Source organism: Zeugodacus cucurbitae, chromosome 6, assembly GCF_028554725.1.
Source record: "Zeugodacus cucurbitae isolate PBARC_wt_2022May chromosome 6, idZeuCucr1.2, whole genome shotgun sequence".
Lineage (NCBI taxonomy): Eukaryota > Metazoa > Arthropoda > Insecta > Diptera > Tephritidae > Zeugodacus > Zeugodacus cucurbitae.
In genome coordinates, this window is record NC_071671.1 from 57,620,164 (window position 1) to 57,639,221 (window position 19,058).

Genomic DNA, 19,058 nt, shown 5'->3' on the forward strand with positions numbered 1-19,058 from the left:
GTAATTTTTTGCAGAAAATTGTGCATAAATGTAAAAGTATTCAAATAAAGATGAATTGAATGTTAAATACTATCCGTAGGCATCTCTCTTTGCACAGTAATTTTCACTACTCATGAGCACTTTTACTTAACTAAAATTTCTATAAATTCAAAATAAAAATAATTCTCACAATTTTCACTTTAAAAGCATTTTATGTGAAAAAAATTAAAAACCTGTTGGCTTTCTTACGGATCACAAAAAAAGAATTATTTTGATGCATAAATATACGCATGTACATATACTACTTAACTGACATATTTGAAAGTGCAAACAGCTGTAGGCGCTTCCGCATTAAGCGCCGAACAATAACAATCAAAAAGCAAAGCTAATAAATTTTAAATTACGATGTGGTTAGGAAATTAATTTTTAAAACATGTGAGGGAGAAACAAATTGCCTGCGGTTACAATTCCAAAGAGATTATATAAGTGGAACCGTGTGTTCATATGCTGCCGATTGTTGGCCTTGAATTTGTGCTGAATCTTTTGCCCACACTCATTTAATAAGTAAAATAATCGGTAAGCCTTCGCACCCGCATTAAATTTCGGTTATTTACACACACACACACATACATACTTATATACAGATAAACCTGTATTTAAGAGTATATAGTACATATGTATATACACAAGTTCGTTTATATATATTCGCCTTTTGTGTCCCCTATCCTATCCATTTCATGTCATTATTCCGCCTTTCTTGATGCGCACAATAAGTTTAAGTAATTCAATTATTTCGCTTCTGTGTTAAAGTGAAAGTATACATACATATATATATATATATATATATATACCCATTCGCTCAAGCTATGCCTGTTCGCCTCACAAAAACACACATAACCACATTCTAACGGTTAGTTAGTTGCGTGCAAAGGCAAAATGTTAAATTCGAGTGAAATAGTCGTTGTTGTCTAACCTACGGGCGCGAAACGAGTTACCCGCACAACAACAACAACAACAGCAGCCCTTTGCTTAAGTAGCAGTCGCGCGTATGTATTATGCTGTTCTATGTTTAGTTTATTTCCTCGCCGCCCGCTTCGATTTGTGTTATTGTTGCAGTCCTCAGGCTACTCGTCATCGTCGTTGGCGCTTGTTTATGGACATATTCTGCCATTTAACCTTTCAAAATTTAATTGTTTGTGATTCTTTACGGTGTTGTTGTTATACTACTCTCCTGAACATCCTTCATTCATCAGCATTCATTTTATTCTCTAATATTGTCACGCCCTTGCGAAGTTGTTGAGCTAATTGTGGTGAATGTACTTTATTCCAACCCTCACAATAAAATATATTATGAAATACATATTTTATATATATTAAATTTGTTAAATACTTTTGTAGAATAACTTAAATAATAGTGTTTGATATCTAAAATACCTATCTTAAAGTCAGAGAGCTTACAGATATCAATGTAGTCTCCATATAGCGGCTCCTATTTGGTATATGTCGTCTCAAGGAAGATATGTTCTGATGAACATATAGTTGTTTCGAGAAAGTTTCAGATCATGTTCAACCATTTTTGGAAGAATGGTTGCTGGTTCATGGTTGCAATCAAACAAATATATATTGGTATATAGTGAAGCGATAATTTTCCTCGATATTTCACTTTTAAAAGCACTCTTTGAAGCTTTCATTCATGATTTTCTATAAAAAATTGTAAAAATAGGCAGAAGCGATATGTGAATTGCTTTACAAAAACTGGTCCAATAAATCTAGTTGCCACTTTTTAATTATAAAAGTCGAAGCGTTGTGCACAACTATCGTTATCATCAAAGTAAAATTGAAAATTTTTAAATTGAATTTGAAGTTGGATAAATTTAAGAACATTAATGAACTATGAGTCAATTGAAAATAAAAGAGGGGGAAATTTAAGGTTCTTGGTTTTAAAAAATCGATTTTTTTAATTCAATTCGAACCTGTAACTATTCAAGAATGTTCCTTTAAAATTTCAGGTGAAAATTTCAAAAACTCTTGAAGATATAGCCGATTTATAGTGGAAGCGTCAGGCGAAAACTTTAAACGCGTTTTTCTCGAAACAATGTTTTTACGACTCGCGCATGAGGTTACTCAAAACCTATTAATCCAATCGGTTCCAAATTTCAATACGTTATTCTATACATATATAGCTATGGTATGAACTAGGATCAATCAAATCGGTAAAGATCTTCTTTACTTTTCAATTTGATTTGTGACTGAAAAAAGACGATTTTCGAAAAAAAAATCAATGGTCCGTTTGTTAATTCTTATGCGAAATTAATAATCCTAGTTCAACCAGAGCCAAACATGTACTCTTTCTAATCCCGATGGAATTTTTGGTTTCAGATGATCCAGTGAGCGGAAATCACATGCGCCGCCGAAAGGAAGGGCTTCTGTTTGATCACAAAAAGCAACAACAAAAAAAAAATATTTTGTTGAAATTTGTTTCTTCTTTTTTAAGTCTTCAAATAAATGTAAGCAAAGATACAACCCAAAAAAAAAAATTATGTTCATTTACCAGCCCATTGCAAATCGTAAAAATTTGAAATCGAGAATGGGGTGAAATTCACACATGCATGTTATATGCCTTCGTCAACTGACCTTCAAGTTTGCTTTAACAAGAGCTCTCAGGGTGTTATTTTAGTTCGCTTTACTTGAAACTGTGAAATTTTATGTAATTTATTTAAAGATATAAATTCAGAAACCGGTACAAAAAACATAAATTTCTTAAATTTTGATTTAATTTTTAATTTCATTAAGCAATCTCACTAGATAAATATGAAACCACTTAAGAGCAAATGAAACACTTTTAAACCAACACAAATTTCAACAGTTGGAATACGTAGCATAAATTAACTCATCTTATGAAATGCGCTATTAAATTCTTAAGAAATCATAATTGCTCTAGAAATATATGTATACTCGTACATACATACCTACCTACATACATAAATACTCGTACATTAGTGCTTGTATATATTATACCACACCACTTCAATATTACTCATACGCACTGTTGAACGCTTCAACAGATTCATGGCAGCAGCAACAGCAGAGCTCCTCCCACTCACTGACACGTGCACCTGACATGGATCATGCATAAAAATCATATAATTAAGCTTGATTGAGCAGCATAACATAGTGCCAAGCGCAAAGCACAGCACACGTTTAATTAGGAACACGGGAAAGCTGCAAAGCTGCTGACGAATGAATGTGGCGCAGCTCAGAGTTGTGCAAGTGAAATGTAGCTAAAGTGATTGTTATTGAAATTCATTGATTGTGATAACATTGACAGTAATTAGCAATCACTGTAAAAGGCTTATGAAAGTCAGTTGAAACAGACAATTACCAATGTAGAGTGAGTTAATTAAGCTGATATTGAGCGTGTTCTAACATACTATGCAAATGCATTGGGAATATTAAAAGTCAGCAGGTTGAAATGTTGAGGCAAATGAGAGAGAAGATAGGTGCATATGCTCAATTTATAAATACAAGAGAAAAATATTTTACATTTGCTATAATTGCACTTAAAATTTATAAAAAATATGTTAAAAAAATTTAAAAAAAAAAAAAAAAATTAAAAAATAAAATTTGGAATTTTGCAAATTTTTTTAATTTTTTTTAAGAAAAATATGAGAAATTACAGAACACAAAATAACAAAATAAAAACCTTCTCAGAAGTGGCCTCTTGTTGCTGCTTCAAGTGTGGTGAAAAATTGTTTGCTCTAAGCTTGTGTAAAATAGTCCTAACCTCACATCTTTCAACAGTGCCTGAATCTTCAAAGTACAGCAATACTCCTCCTCAACACCAACATCGGAAGCATTTTAACCTTCGTCAACTGTACAAAATAATTGTCAAATCAATTTTAAAAGCCACTTAAGTTTGAACTTTTTGACTTTTGCTGGCACTCGCTTGAGATTTGTGTTAGAATTTGTAGAAATATCAAAAGTAACAAGACAATTTATTTATCATATATGAATCACCTTTAAAGTACAAGAAAAACAACAAAATTTTAAAATTTCGATTTCTACAAACTTAAAGGTAGGTAGCAAACAGTTTGCAGTAAAGACGAGCAACCTCTTTCGAACACGTATTTTAGGTGAAACCAAAGTTGGCACGCGTTTAATTCAATAAACTTGTTTCATAATTTTCCGGGGTCACACACACACCAGAAGCCACAAAAGTACGTGGTCGCATAAACTTATGATTTAATGGCAGAAACTATGACGGGGCAAAAAGCTAAAAAGAGGGGACAAAAGCTAAAAGGACTCATAAAGTTAAGGCGATGTGTGTGTGTTTGCTGTAGGAAATCGATACAAATTTATAACAATTTGTTAAAAAGTTAGGCATTACACACATATTAAGGGCACATACTTCACTGCAAACATAGACAAACACATATACATAAGTTCAGTTGTTGGAGCACGTAGGCGTTTATCGGCGCTTGGCTGTAGTCGAACCTTTTTGCTTTGTGCACTCAAACAAAGCATGAAAGACCGCTTAGTAGTGTTTGTTTGTTTGTATGTATGCCTGCATGTATGTATGTATTTTATTACACACATGGAAGCAATAGAAGTATGAACTCGTATAACTTCAACCATTGTTTACTTTGTACGTTCAGCTAAATGCTCGGCTTTACACTCTACACATACGAGTAAGTATGCATGATGTATGTATGTAGGCCTGTGTGCCCCATTATTTATTTGTATTGTGGCTAACGGCATTTCCACGTAGAAAATCGCTTTGACAAACTTTTGCATTATGTATGTTCATACCTCACGTTTACCTTGTTGTTTTGTCTCTGCTTGGCCTGGCCTCTGCTGTGCTCCTTTGGTATGACCTGGCGCGTGGCTACGCTCTGGCTGCAAGTGAAGCCACAATACCTGACAAGGCTGGGCGACTTTTAAATTTATCTAAATAAGAACTCTCACCGTGCTCAGCCAATAAAGTGTGCTGTTTCATTGCAGCATCTTTTTCATAACTTTCTATATGGAAGGGAAATTAAAGTGCGTGCGTTCATTTGTGTATTAGCTGTAGATCGTATATACAATTGTTTTAGGTGCTTTGGTTTTTTGCAAGCAGAGGCAAAAATCGCAATGAACATTAAATAATTGACGTCGGTACGAATTTACCAAAGGGATTTCAATATATTACTGAGAAGAAAAACAAAAAAAAAATGTTTCATAACCAATTCAATAATCCTGATTACTTGCAAGGAGAACAACCGCAATATGGAGAATGGGATTAATAAACAAGCGAAAAAGTGGAAAGTTGAACTTCCATAACGGAAATCATCAAAATCCGAAAGAAAACTTCGAGTTAGAGAGATTTCCAAGTCAGAGAAGGTAATTTGTATGAAATTTGACGTCTATTGCCCATTCAAAAGTTCGAGTTATAGACGTTCGAATTATGGAACCGTAGTTGGTTTGTTAAATAAATTTGTAATTTAGAAAGATTGCAAAGTGGTGTAATGAAAGGTAGAATCTTCACTTTTATTGTTTAAAACTCATATGAGTCTTTTATACCTCGGATAACCTCAAGGAGCATACCGCAAATAAGAAGTTCATACACACCTTCTATATATAGGGGGTTACAAATGGGACGCTACAAAATTAGATCGTGGGGGCAGTAAACGACGTCATAGTTTATCTCGCCCTCTCGAAAAAATTACGCTTTGGTGCGGTTTATGGACCGGCGGCGTCATTAGGACGTACTTCTTCCGTGATGATCAACACCGGCACGTCATTGTGAATAGGAATCGCTACCGCTCAATAATAACCGAATATTTTTGTCCCGAATTTGATGATGTGGACTTGGACAATTTGTGGTTCAAAATGGACCGTGACAAAAGCCATACAGCGAATGTCACAATCGATTTATTGAAAACGAGATTTGGTGAACGTATTATTATCTCACGAAATGGCCCAGTCGGTCGTGCGATTTGACACCGTTAGACGATTTCTTGTGGGGCTACGTTAAGTCTGTGGTCCATGCCAACAAGCCAGCAACGATGAATGAACCTTCTACGAATATCGAACGTGAAATTGTAGAATTATCGGCCGATTTATGCTGGAAAACCGTCGAAAATTTTGTTCAGCGTCTGCACTTATGCAAACGTACCCGTGGTGGCCATACAAAAGTAATCGAGTTCCATACATAATGTCATCGAATGTACTTTCACAGGAATAAAGGATTTCACTGATATCCCACTTTTGTTTTATTTAAAACTTAACTTTTAAAATATATATAAATATACATATATTCGATTTATAAAGAAACATCCTCATAGGAGCTGTATTTTATAAGAGAATATATACAATTGATAATATTGCTGATGACATCGGTAAGCGTGGTCTGAATTCAAAATAAATTCGAAAAAAAAATTATAAATTCTATTGTCAACTAAAAAGTAACCTCATCTAACCCTAACTTCGGATTTTTTGAAATTACGTCTCTCTTATCACGAACCAATTTCTAAAGTATCTGTTTCCACTCATTCTGAAACACTGTAATTCAATACACGTATTAGATTAACTCACCAAGCATTATTCTTCTTTTCAGAAAAGTCACCTGCTTAAACAAGTATAAATTACACACGAGTATAGATTCAGTAAACGGAATCATTCCGAGCCAAAACCTATCTAAAAATGCTGAACGACCCACTGGTGTATAAATATTATTTGAAATCTGTGCTGTATAAAACAACGTCAATTATGTGTAAGGATCTGTCATCAAAAACAGAATCTTTAATATCTGATGCTGAGCCTGTTTTAAATGATTTCATTTGTTAAACAACCTTACTGAAAAGCTTTATGTATATTCGCAATATGAGAAGAAGATACTCTTTTTCGACAAATTATTACTTCTCGCTAACACTTCATCATGTTGTTTTTCCCACAAATCTCGTTGACATCGGAGATTACGTTTAACTTTGGTTAAACCACTTGAAAATGTAAGCATAAATATTTGACTCAAGCTTTTGTGGTGAGTGATGATTTTTTGTATACAGATTTGACTAAATTTCTGAGCAAATAACGGCCAAAAATACACGTACATATAAATCCCAAGTGTAGGGGTTTACTCGTACATATTCATTTGAATTCATTAATATGCCAAAAGCGTAACAACAAACAGCAAGAAACAAAAATTAAAAGAAAACAAGTAAGGTAGTGCAAAATTCGGGCGGAACTAAACATTGTATTCTCTTGAAATTTGTTAGAAATAAAGAAGGGAAAATATATTTTACAAAACCAGGTTGTGTCTCATATATTGAACGTTATATTCGATAGAAATTCAACTCGCAGGTCAAAAAAGTACATATTGAGCACATTGGGGTTAATCGAAGACCTTGGCTGATTTCATTCAATTTTAGTATTGCACTAAATTATGATTTGGGAAATATTTCTAACCGATTTTATTAAAATTATTAAGTCACATATCAACCGATATATTATATATGTATATATATTATATTAAATATAATATATATATATATATATAATATAATATATTATATTATATATATATATATTATAATATTAGTTAAATAGGATTAGAGGATCGATTTTATATATCTTTAGCATCCGATCACATTATTATTAAGAAAATAATACCACTTAAAGCCATTAAAAAAATATTACTGCATATACAGTTTCTGAGGCTTTAACAAGTTGGAGTCCGGGACATGAACCCACAACCCCTTAACAAGTCAATATTACTTATGACAATTCCATAATCGGATTCTCTGCACTCAAGTGTAGTCTCTCAGCAAAATATCTTAGTAGCGACATATTGCCACGCTCAGCTTTAGACCCATCTCTCCCCAGAGTAAGGAATATGTTTCGGGTTTCATCAAACCAACTCAAATTTAACTCAAGGACGGGCAGGCAGACATCCTAATCATTCCGATATACATATATAACTATTTATCTATCTGGATCACTTTAGTTGTTATAGATAACTGTTAGGTGAACAAAACTATTATACTCTTGTGCCAAATGTTGCGTGAGTATAAAAAATATAACGGCTTACATACGCAACGAACAATGTTGTCACGTACAAAATTTATTTTTCAACAAATTTAACAAATTCAGGCTAACTTGAGCAAATAGAGCGAGAGATTTCATTTGAAAAGTCGTTTAAATCAAGTTTAAATACACATACATACAAACATATCTACAGTGTAGCATGTATTGTGTGCGCCACAGTTGAGCACCGCTGTTATGCGCCAATAATTATGCAATAACTCTGCAGCTACAAAGCAGCATTTGCATTGGCAATGGAAGCCATTTGCATTGATTGGATTGCAGGTGCATTTTGAGTTTTTTTACTCCGTCTCTTTCGCTTAAATTGCAATAAAGTGATTTCATGGAAATTCATTGCCACCCACACATGAGCGCAATGAAAACATTAGCCATAATTGAACAAGCTTTGACAAGCCGGGCAAACTTCTAAGTGCTTGCCGCCGATGTCGAACAATATGCGCCGGCAGTGTGACTGCAGCGCCCACATTTTGGCAGCGGTTCAAGGTGAATGTAAGCATGCGCCAGCGAATTTATGGGAATTTGCCAATGCGGGCCTAGCCAGTTAATGCTTGTACAAATTAGGCCTAAAGCTAAGCCAAATGTGCTTAGGCAGTTGAAACATTTTCAGAGCAAAGGCATGTTAAGAGCAGCGCTTAGCGGAGCTCACCACTCAGTGTAACTGGATGTAACTGATTGGAAAGTGAGTCAGGAATTATGCTCAAAGTCATAGATTGGACTGCCCAGCAGGTAATTACAATTTACATTTGCAATATGTAACGGTAATGGGTGTAGATTAGGAATGTTTGTCATTGTAATTGTAAAAAAAAATCGTCCTGAGGAACTCGACTAATTAAGGCATATACAGACATATGTATATCTGAATGTATTTCTTTGGAAAATTACTCTTTGAGTTTATAAAAAAACCAAAATCATTTAATTTTTTTCGAATTCCGAAAATTCCCACAAAGCAATTATTTCGTAAATTAAATGGAAAAAAAACTCGACTTCATCACATACCAGCTTTGACTCGAACGCCCCCTTGCGGCATTTGTGCGACAAGCGACAACCCTCTTCAAGTACAATTTGACACTTGAACTTAATTTTTTATTTACAAGCTATTCATGCCATTGTCAACGGTCTTGAGCGCACACATACACGCGCTCTTCCGATACATAAATATACCGTTTGTCAAGAGAATACGCGGAAAATGTCACTTTTTGTTGTATTGCTGTCACTTTGTGTAAATTAAATAGTTGAACAAGTGGTTGAAGTTAATAAATTCCAGAGAAATAACTGCCCAAAAGAGTGTTGAGGATGTTAATTGTAAAGTTAATTAAATTTTCGTTAAATATTGATGTTTCGAAAAGCGTGCGTGCATGTGAAGTAGTTCATAATAATTAAGTGATAAAAAGTGCGTGGGAAATTTAAATTAATTTTAAATATGCATTTAAAGAATTGTTTCCACTTTTTGTTAGAGTAATACCAAGAATGAGAATAATCGAGCAAAAACATGTTTACTGCGCATAAAACTACATTTCGAATGACAACGATCGAATGTAATCGCTCGATCCTTCCCTAATCCCGCACATACTGAATATTCTTATTATCGTTCCTAACATTCCAACTAACTTCATAAGAAAACACAGGAAACTTTGTTAAAAAAAAAACATTATCAATAAAATAGAATAGGACCAATAGGGTCTCTGCAAGTCCCTCATCATTCCCGCCCTACTTTACGGTGCAGAAGCGTGGACGGTGTCAACATCCGATGAGACGGCACTAGGAGTTTTCGAGAGAAAGGTTTTGCGGAAGATTTACGGTCCCTTAAACATTGGCAACGGCGAATACCGCAGAAGATGGAATGATGAGCTGTATGTGTTATTCGACGACATAGACATAGTCCAGCGAATAAAAAGACAGCGGCTACGCTGGCTGGGTCATGTGGTTCGAATGGACGAAAGTGCTCCAGCTCTGAAAATTTTTGATGCAGTACCCGCTGGTGGAAGCCGAGGAAGAGGGAGACCTCCACTCCGATGGAAGGACCAGGTGGAGAAGGACCCGACATCACTTGGTATTACCAATTGGTGCCAAACTGCCAAAAGGAGAGATGCGTGGCGCGCTGTTATGGACTCGGCTATAAACGCGTAAGCGGTTTCTACGCCAGTCAAAAAGAAGAAGATGTACGGCTATAGGCGTACACTTACGACCCTAAGTAGACTAATAGAGCACGTCACACTAATTTCTAGTGATAAATTTTCAGATAAAATTTCAGATTAATACGATAATTGATATCAAGAGTAGTGATTAAGGTGTAGGCATATGAATTGTATGAGTAAATTCCAGTCGAAATTAACATTTATATAAGAGAAAACTATCGCTGTCATTTAACCATCAGCATAACACATAATTATCAAATTAGCTAACAAACGAGCTATTGTTGAGTGGAACACAAAGCAATAGGAGAGGATAGGAAGTTACATCAAAAAAGTTGTAGTAGTCTTTATAGAATTCATGAAGAAGAATAGTTGGCTTTTGGAAATCTCTATAATTATTATGATTTTCCAAACCTCAAACAATGGTACAGGAATTGAGCAAAATTTCGAAAGCGTGATAAACACAATCAGCATTATATAAAATTTAAATATGGTGGAAGGCGCTTCAAATGTCTTCAAGATTATTTTAGCGTTTTTAAGGCGCAAGTGGCTGCTATATAGGTAGCAGCGGATCTATTGCTTCGAAGCGTAACATCCTCCGTCCTACAGTGAAGTGACTATTCATTCTGGGTTAAGTGCGCCCGAGGTAGAGAAATGTGTACCCTCACTTTCAGTCGATACCAGTTAGATCTTCACGATTAGACTAGTTTAAGTGCGTGGTCACAGAGGAATCCTAGATAATAACGTAAGGCTAATGAGCTTTTAAGGCTAGGCACGTCAGTCTTAACTACAGTAGAATGCGAACAAGTAGGAGCATATACGTACTTGTGATCTACTGCACAGTTGGAATTCAGCTGAGCTGGGAAAACGCTGTAAGTAAGAAGATCCTTCTGACCCAAGCAAAATCGTAAGATGTCTAGGGCGCTCAACCCTTCGTTATGGAATGCCCCATCTATGCAAGATCAAGAATAAAATTCTGTGGATTTCACTTTTTCAACATCCTCGCGAATCGGCGGTTGTAGAATTGAACAACATATGCAGATTTGTAGTAGGTTTGCAGCGCTTTGTTTGAATCTTAGTATATAATTAGGGTTTTTTTCGGACTTCACAAAGGACTGTCCTTACCTAACGTAAGGTCTATTAACAAAATACAGTCGAAGGTTTTTGGGTGGAAAATCCTGATAGAGGAAAGAGCTTTCACAAAGAAAATAAGGGAAAAGTACATGTATTTTGGAATAGAAAGTGAATAGCACGGGCCACCATCGAAATGAATTTCTGAATAGTACAAGATTGCTTGATATAGTAGGATTTGAGTGTCTGAATAAGGCCTCAAGTCCCTTCATATATACAACTCAAAGTGATGTTTTAATATTTTCAAGACCTCAAGCAATTTAGACCAATGAAGCAATCACCGATATTTAAACTTATTTTTAAGCCAAATCCTGTCTAAATAGTTTTGAAAGCTTACAAAATTACCATAATCGGTATATCTACCTTCGAGTTTAATTCCATGATTATCCAACCAAATAAACTCTATTTAATGCAAATATTTCCCAGCAAGTTTTATATCCACCTATCTATTCGGTAATTAAAAACACCTAAGGCGCGCTTTTAGTAAAATTGATGCAGTGCATAAATCTGTCGTTATCGACTGACAGTTAACAACTTCAATTATGCGCCTGCAAAACATGACCAACATATGGACAACGCGCGCACCCACACGCAATTACGCATTGTCGCACCCATTACTTAGCAAACGAACAAACGCACACACACACACACTAATAGACAGATTAATGTAGTTGTGCCGTGTGGATATTCTATGTTTCATAGCAGCAAATGTCAGTCAGAACAATTTACAACAACATGCCAATGACAACTTAATTAAAACGTAACAGAACTTTGCTAGTGAGTTGGCTTTTGACGTTGGTGCGCACTCAAGTGCACACATGAATGAATGAATGTATCACTGTGCAGAGTGAGTAGTCGTAGTACATGGCTGTGCCAGAAAGGTTACACACAAATGCGCATTTAGGCGCAAAAGCCAGTGCGACTAGTGTCGAGTATTTTTTTTTTTTGTTGTTGTATACATACAGATACACCTGTAAATATGTAGTGGCGTTGGTACTGGAGCGTAACCTCCCAGTTTTTGATTTATGAATAAACAGTTACATATTTATACTTTTGGTAGAGGCAGCGTGATGTCCCAGTGAGCTTTTAATGACGGGTTATTAGAATTTAGTATTCAGAGTTTTTTATAGTAAGGAATTGATATAGAAAATTATTCTAATTGAAGATAATTTTATTATAATTACTTTTTATAGTCATTAAGGATCAATCTCCTCGTAGTGATAGACGCATAGAGCTACCTTTCATTACAAAAAACCTACAGCAACAACGAAGAAATTATCCAAAATGATATAAACTAGAATTTAGAAATAATTTCAAAAAAAAATTTCGACCTAACCTATTATTTATATATCTGGCTCGAAGCGATCTCTACCGCTCAAGCCTTAAATAGACCCCTCATGTCTTCCACAATTTTTTAAATTAATTTTTTTTATAAATTTATTAAATATTTACTCATTATTTATTAAGAATTAATTCAGAATCCGAAAATCATCAGAGGTAATTCCTGAACCGATTTTATTTTCGCTACCAAGGTACACTATATCCAAGACTATATGCTCACTTAATTTTGCTAAGATATCGCATATATTAACCGATATATGTGGTATAAAGCCCATCGTATTTTTGAAAAGCCTATGCGATCTACGAAAAGTTATGACCCGATTTTAACCATTTTGGTACAGAAACACTGTTAGAGGAAAAAGATTTCCTCCGAATTGAATTAAAATATTTGAGAGATTTACCAAAATTTTCGGTGAAAAATTAACCTTAGGCACTGAGTTCTTCATGTCCGGGTCCTTGAAAAGTTATAATCCGAACTCGACAATTTTTCAACAAATGATGCTACAGCTCAAATATAGTATTTGTGTAAAGTTTTATTCCGCTATCTTCATTGGTTCCATATAAAGTGAACGAATCAGATGGGATTCAAAATTGAGTTATATGTGAAGTAGGCGTGGTTGAACCGATTTCATCCATTTTCCACACGTGCCATCAGGAAATGTCCAGAAAATGCTATATACCGCATTTCATTGAAATCGGTCGAGTAGTTCCTGAGATATGGTTTTTGGCTCATAAATGGGCTCATTTTCCATTTTTTTTAATTTGAGTACAGCTTCCTTCTGACATTTATTCTCTAACATTTAGAAATTTATAAATTTCTGATGTTTTTCGCTATTCGGCTTTTCAGGTTTCATAAAATTATGCCATCTAAGGTATGACGGTACCTACATACATACAAGTAAATAAAAGCTAACGATATCGAATGACCATCAACAAATACCATTGCGAATGCGATTTTATGACCTCACTGTAACAATTTGTGGCTGCCACGCACATAAAATGCAATTTATTACACACTTTCTGAAGTTACACATACGCCACGGCGGGCAAATAAATGTAAAAGAACATTAATCAAAATACGAGACATAGGCTGGTGCACCTACGGATTTTTTTTTTAATTTGCATATGTTTTACAATTCGAATATTTGAAAAATTAAATAAATTTAAAATAATTTGTTTAAAATAATTTTTTGAAAATATTCTTCAAAGATTAAAATTATGACTATTAATGTCAAAAAAACACTAAAAATATTATAATTTTTTAATTTATTTTAAAATATTAATATTATTAAATGTATTAAATTTATTAAATTTAAAAAAAAATTCTGATTTTATAAAAAAAAAATTCTTTAAAAAGTACAAAAATATCACTTGAGTGTACTCACATTTTGTGCACTTGTGCCATTGGTATTTGCTGCAGTTGTTGCGCCACCACAATTCGAATTATTGCTGGACGCTATCGGATTGTTGTTACCAATAACGGTGGCAGTTGATGCACGTCGACTACTGCTATTCCGATTGCTGCGATTGTTGTGCGAATTGGTGGTGGTGACGGTGGCGATGTTGGTGTTTGTATTGGTTGTGGTGTGGAGTGGCGAGGCGGGGGGCGTTGATTGGTGGCTGGAGGGTTGGGTGGTAGTATTGGAATTGGAGTTGGTTGGTGGCGGAAGTGAGGGGCCCGTTCTGTTGCGTAGACGGGCCAAAGCACTCCTTAGGCCCTCCGTATTGTTTTTGTCGGGCCCCTTGCCAAATAAAATGCATCCACAAAACACTTTGAATGCTTTTGCATATGCTGTGGACTAATGCATGGGTGCTTCTGTTTTTGTTTATGTCTTTGTTTGTAATTGTAGAGAATTGTGTAGTTTAGTTGAAATTGTTAGTTTTTGCTCAAAGTAGCTGACGAGTGTTTATAAAACTAAGTTTAAGGTTTACTAATGAACAATTTTAGTCGGCAATTTAATGTCTCTTTTTGTTCCACAACTTCAGTTAAATTTCTATTTCTTAAAATTAAATTTTTATACAATTATTACTTTATTAATTCGGTAAGCATTTAGTTAAAGCAAATATATACAATTTTTGCCATTATTTAAATGAATATCTGATCTAATCCTAAAACTTTTCGGAAAATAATGGTTTAGTTTTGCTTAATATACACGGAGAATGTTTTATTTGAAATTCGCGCACGGAACTAATGACATCTGAAAAGAGAAAAAATTTGCAATTATTTTTTATTTAAAACTTTTATTTTATAAAAATTAAATTAGTTTAATAAAATTTAGTTAATAAATATTCATACAATAAAATAAAACATATATTCATATTCATACACGAAAAATGAAAGAAATTTTGTCTTATTTTCACACAATCAACTAATCTTAAAGATTACACTGTACAACACTCGGCTGGGTATTCGATCAAACTTATTTTTATTTTTTTTTTTTTTCAATAGATTCAGACATAAGTAAAAAGTGTAAAGATAGCTTCCAAAATCGAAATGTTGGTCTCGAAGTTCGAAAAAACGCTTGATTGATAAGTCTTGTTAGTAGTTACAGGATATAGTTACTAAAAAATTAAAAATATGTCATTATACCGATTTCTTAGTGGAATTTTTACTAAGAAAATTGAAATAGTTAACTTACCATTTAAAAATAATTTTCATTTTAATTTGATTATTTCGAAAAACGTCCCTAAGACCATTTACATTTAAATTAAGTAAAGATACGAAAATCTGAGTTAAGGCAGTAGTCTGCTTTAGAAGCCGAAAAAAAGCGATTTATTAGCCTTTTTTTTTGAAAGGGAAGGAAATGATTGCGGTAAACGGAATTTTAAGACGATAATTTACTATATTTAAGGCTTAAAAACAATATTTATTATTAAAAAATATTGAAATTTTTTCAAAGTTGTAAGTGTTTTTCTGGAGCGCCTGAAGTCTGCACTTGTAAATCGGTGCCGGTGATGGAGGTCGTGCGATGCATCTGAAACAGTCGAACGAAATTTTTTTTTTAATTTTTATCACCCACATAATTTAATGAAATTTTCACCATAAGAATGTATAATAATCTGAAACATTTTTTGAGCAAGTATCAAGAAATTATGTAATATATCAACATTGAAATTGTGTGAAAGGTCTAACTATTATTAAATAATGTAAAAAATACAAATTTTAATCAACGTGGAACTTTTTAATCACTTTGTTTGTGTGCATACATATACTGTATTTGATACCTAACAAATGGTGTTATTGTAGGGCTTTTATTTCGACATCACTCATACGCAGCGGTAGCACAAATAAATCCAATTTGCATGTTCGCTTCCGGAACGAAACAAGTTTATTTACAAAGTCCTACAAAGGGTACATATATGTATAACTGCTAAGGAAATCACATTTTTTAAGCATCATTTGCTCTTACTTACTTATGAATAATATTCCTCTTACTCACTCAACTGTTTAAATTTAAAACGTAAGGACCTACATAATCGCACATTACTTTCTAACAAGCAACCACAACACAGAATTTTTGCTTTAATAAGTGTCTACCAACAGTAAAAATAGAAAAAATTGTACAACACTAGGCAAAGGGTAACACCAGCAAATACAAATACACACACACTCGCATGTAGTTGAGCATAAAAAAGTATAAAAAGTACACATGAGAACCGCAAATAACCGTAGGCAATGCCAATAATGTTGTTGTTATTGTATTTTGTTTGTGCTTTTGTAAGCACCAACTCATTCTCATTTTCTTTATATGGATATCTACAGGCATACATACATATGTATGTACGATGCATGTGTGATTTGTATACTTATCCGGCACTATGAGTGGAGTCTACAGCAGGATGCTTGGCACGGGTACTTTTTTTGCCTTCGGCGCCGATAAGAGATTTTTTGGCTTACTCAATACTCAGAATGTGAAATTTTTTGGCAGTATTTGTTTTTTTTTTTAATATTTGAAAAGGGCGAGTTGGAAGCACATACACGTTCATATTAGGAGCTGTAGGTGCTGCAGGTGCTTAGCCCGCTCTTACATGACTACTATTCAAATTTAGTGCCACAGTTCTGTTATGCAAATGAAAGAAACGAACAAACTTAAATCTGCTTCCTCTCCATAGTTTATTTTTTAGAAAAGTTGAAAAATATAAACAGTATGCCAAAAATGTATAAAGGCTAAAGACAATTATTGATGAAGCTAATATGAATGTATGACATGTCGCTAGAGTATAACCAGATTTTGAAGCATTTAACAAATTGCTTTTGTATGGCGTGATTAAAATGCAAATAGTCAGGTTTCCTTCACTTGTCTCCTCACCTGCACTTCATTTGAATTTTCTTGGATAAATTTCATTTTTACCAGAAATTCATTAAAAAATCAATGAATATGCATAAAAATGAAAAAAAAAACAAGTAAGGAAGGGCTAAGTTCGGGTGTAACCGAACATTTTATACTCTCGCAATTTATATATTTAACTTTATTTATGTTTTATAATACACAATTTGACCCACATATTCGTCATATATATTGTATAAAGTCCATTGAAAGTTGGAAACCATAATATTAGGTTGGAAGCACCGAGGTCCTCGTGTTCGATATATGGGGCCTTAAAAACCTATGGTCCGATTTCGGCGATTTTTAGAATGGGGCTGCCACACTATAAACATAGTATTTGTGCAAAGTTCTGCACCGATATTTTCACTAGTGCTTACTTTATATATTGTAAAGTAAACGATTCAGATCGTCTTCAAAGTTCTGGTATATAGGAAGTAGGCGTGGTTGTGAAGCGATTTGGCCTATTTTCACAACATTTCATTGGGATGTAAGGAAACTATTACAAACCAAGTTTCATTGAAATCGGTCGAGTAGTTCCTGAGATATGGTTTTTGACCCATAAGTGGGCGACGCCACGCCCATTTTCCATTTTGTAAAAAAATCTGAGTACAGCTTTCATCAGCCATTTCTTATGAGAAATTTAGTGTTTCTGACGTTTTTCGTTAGTGAGTTAACCCACTTTTAGTAATTCTCAACCTAACTTTTGTATGGGAGGTGGGCGTGATTATGATCCGATTTGTTTCGTTTTTGGATTGTATTAGGAAGTGGCTAAGAAAAATGACTCCAGAAAGTTTGGTTTATATAGCTCTATTGGTTTGCGAGCTATGTACAAAAAACTTAATAGGGGGCGGGGCCACGCCCACTTCCCCAAAAAAATTACATCCAAATATGCCCCTTCATTGTGCGATCCTTTGTACCAAATTTTATTTCCATAGCTTTATTTATGGCTTAGTTATGGCAATTTAGTTTTCGCCATTTTGTGGGCGTGGCAGTGGTCCGATTTTGTTCATTTTCGAAAGCAACCTTCCTATGGTGCCACGAAATAAATGTGCCAAGTTTCATCAAGATATCTTAATTTTTACTCAAGTTACAGCTTGCACAGACAGACGGACGGACGGACAGACAGACATTCGGATTTGAACTCCACTCTTCACCCTGATCACTTTGGTATATATAACCCTATATCTAACTCGTTTAGTTTTGGGTGTTACAAACAACCGTTATGTGAACAAAACTATAATACTCTCTTTAGCAACATTTGTTGCGAGAGTATAAAAATTGGTACATATACAATATGTAGTACAGTAGTAACCGGATAAATGAATTTGGAACATTCTTATGGCTTTTTCGCACAGGCAATAATTGATCAATTAACCGGCCTGTGCTAGATTAAAGTGCTGATTTAGTTCGATTTATCATAGAAAAGAAAAATCTTGTTTCATTACATTAATTTTGAATCGAATACAAATCGAGTCCAGACTGGAATGCAACTCTGCGTGTTGTTGTCCACACTCATAATTTGTTGTGATTATTGATAAACTCCTTATGAAGAGCAAAAACAAAAATGTATAACAGCTGATCGTTAATCGAATAGCCGGCAATGCGAAAGGCAAAAACTCATTTCTCAATTGTAAACTGAATGTATTAAATTAATTTGGCTGTGCGAAAAGGTTATTAGTATATTGTTGAATATTGCGCCGTCGTTAAACGATTTACATCTATGAAAGTTGTCTAATATTTTGAATAATTTTTATGACGCAAAAAAATAAATATCCAGAGAGTTTTTTGCATTTCTGACACTGCATGACATTTTTCATAAGAAATAAGTGCTCTTAAACCCATTTTGAACAATTTTTTATACCAAACTCCATAGTCCAATTTAATTGCCTTTAAAGACGGGCATACTAAAGATACTAAATTCCATTTGATTAATAATTTATGTAATTATGGAACCAAAGGGTTTTCGAAATTGTTTCAATTTCAAAAAATCTTATATCACTTAATTAGAGCAATATATAGTTTTTAGTAAGAAGGAGAAAAGTATTTATTTTTTTGCTCTGTTCACAAT

The 19,058-nt window shown here is 34.1% G+C and overlaps 1 protein-coding gene across 1 annotated transcript in view; it reads right to left on the reverse strand.

The window, feature by feature from the left end:
* Rem1_1 (uncharacterized) overlaps positions 1 to 14,089 on the reverse strand; it is a 161,663-nt gene extending 147,574 nt beyond the window's left edge. The window contains exon 1 of the mRNA XM_054234971.1: positions 14,048 to 14,089. The gene's annotated coding sequence lies outside the window, so the exon portion shown is untranslated. The remainder of the gene's footprint in view (positions 1 to 14,047) is intronic.
* Positions 14,090 to 19,058: the final 4,969 nt, after the last annotated feature.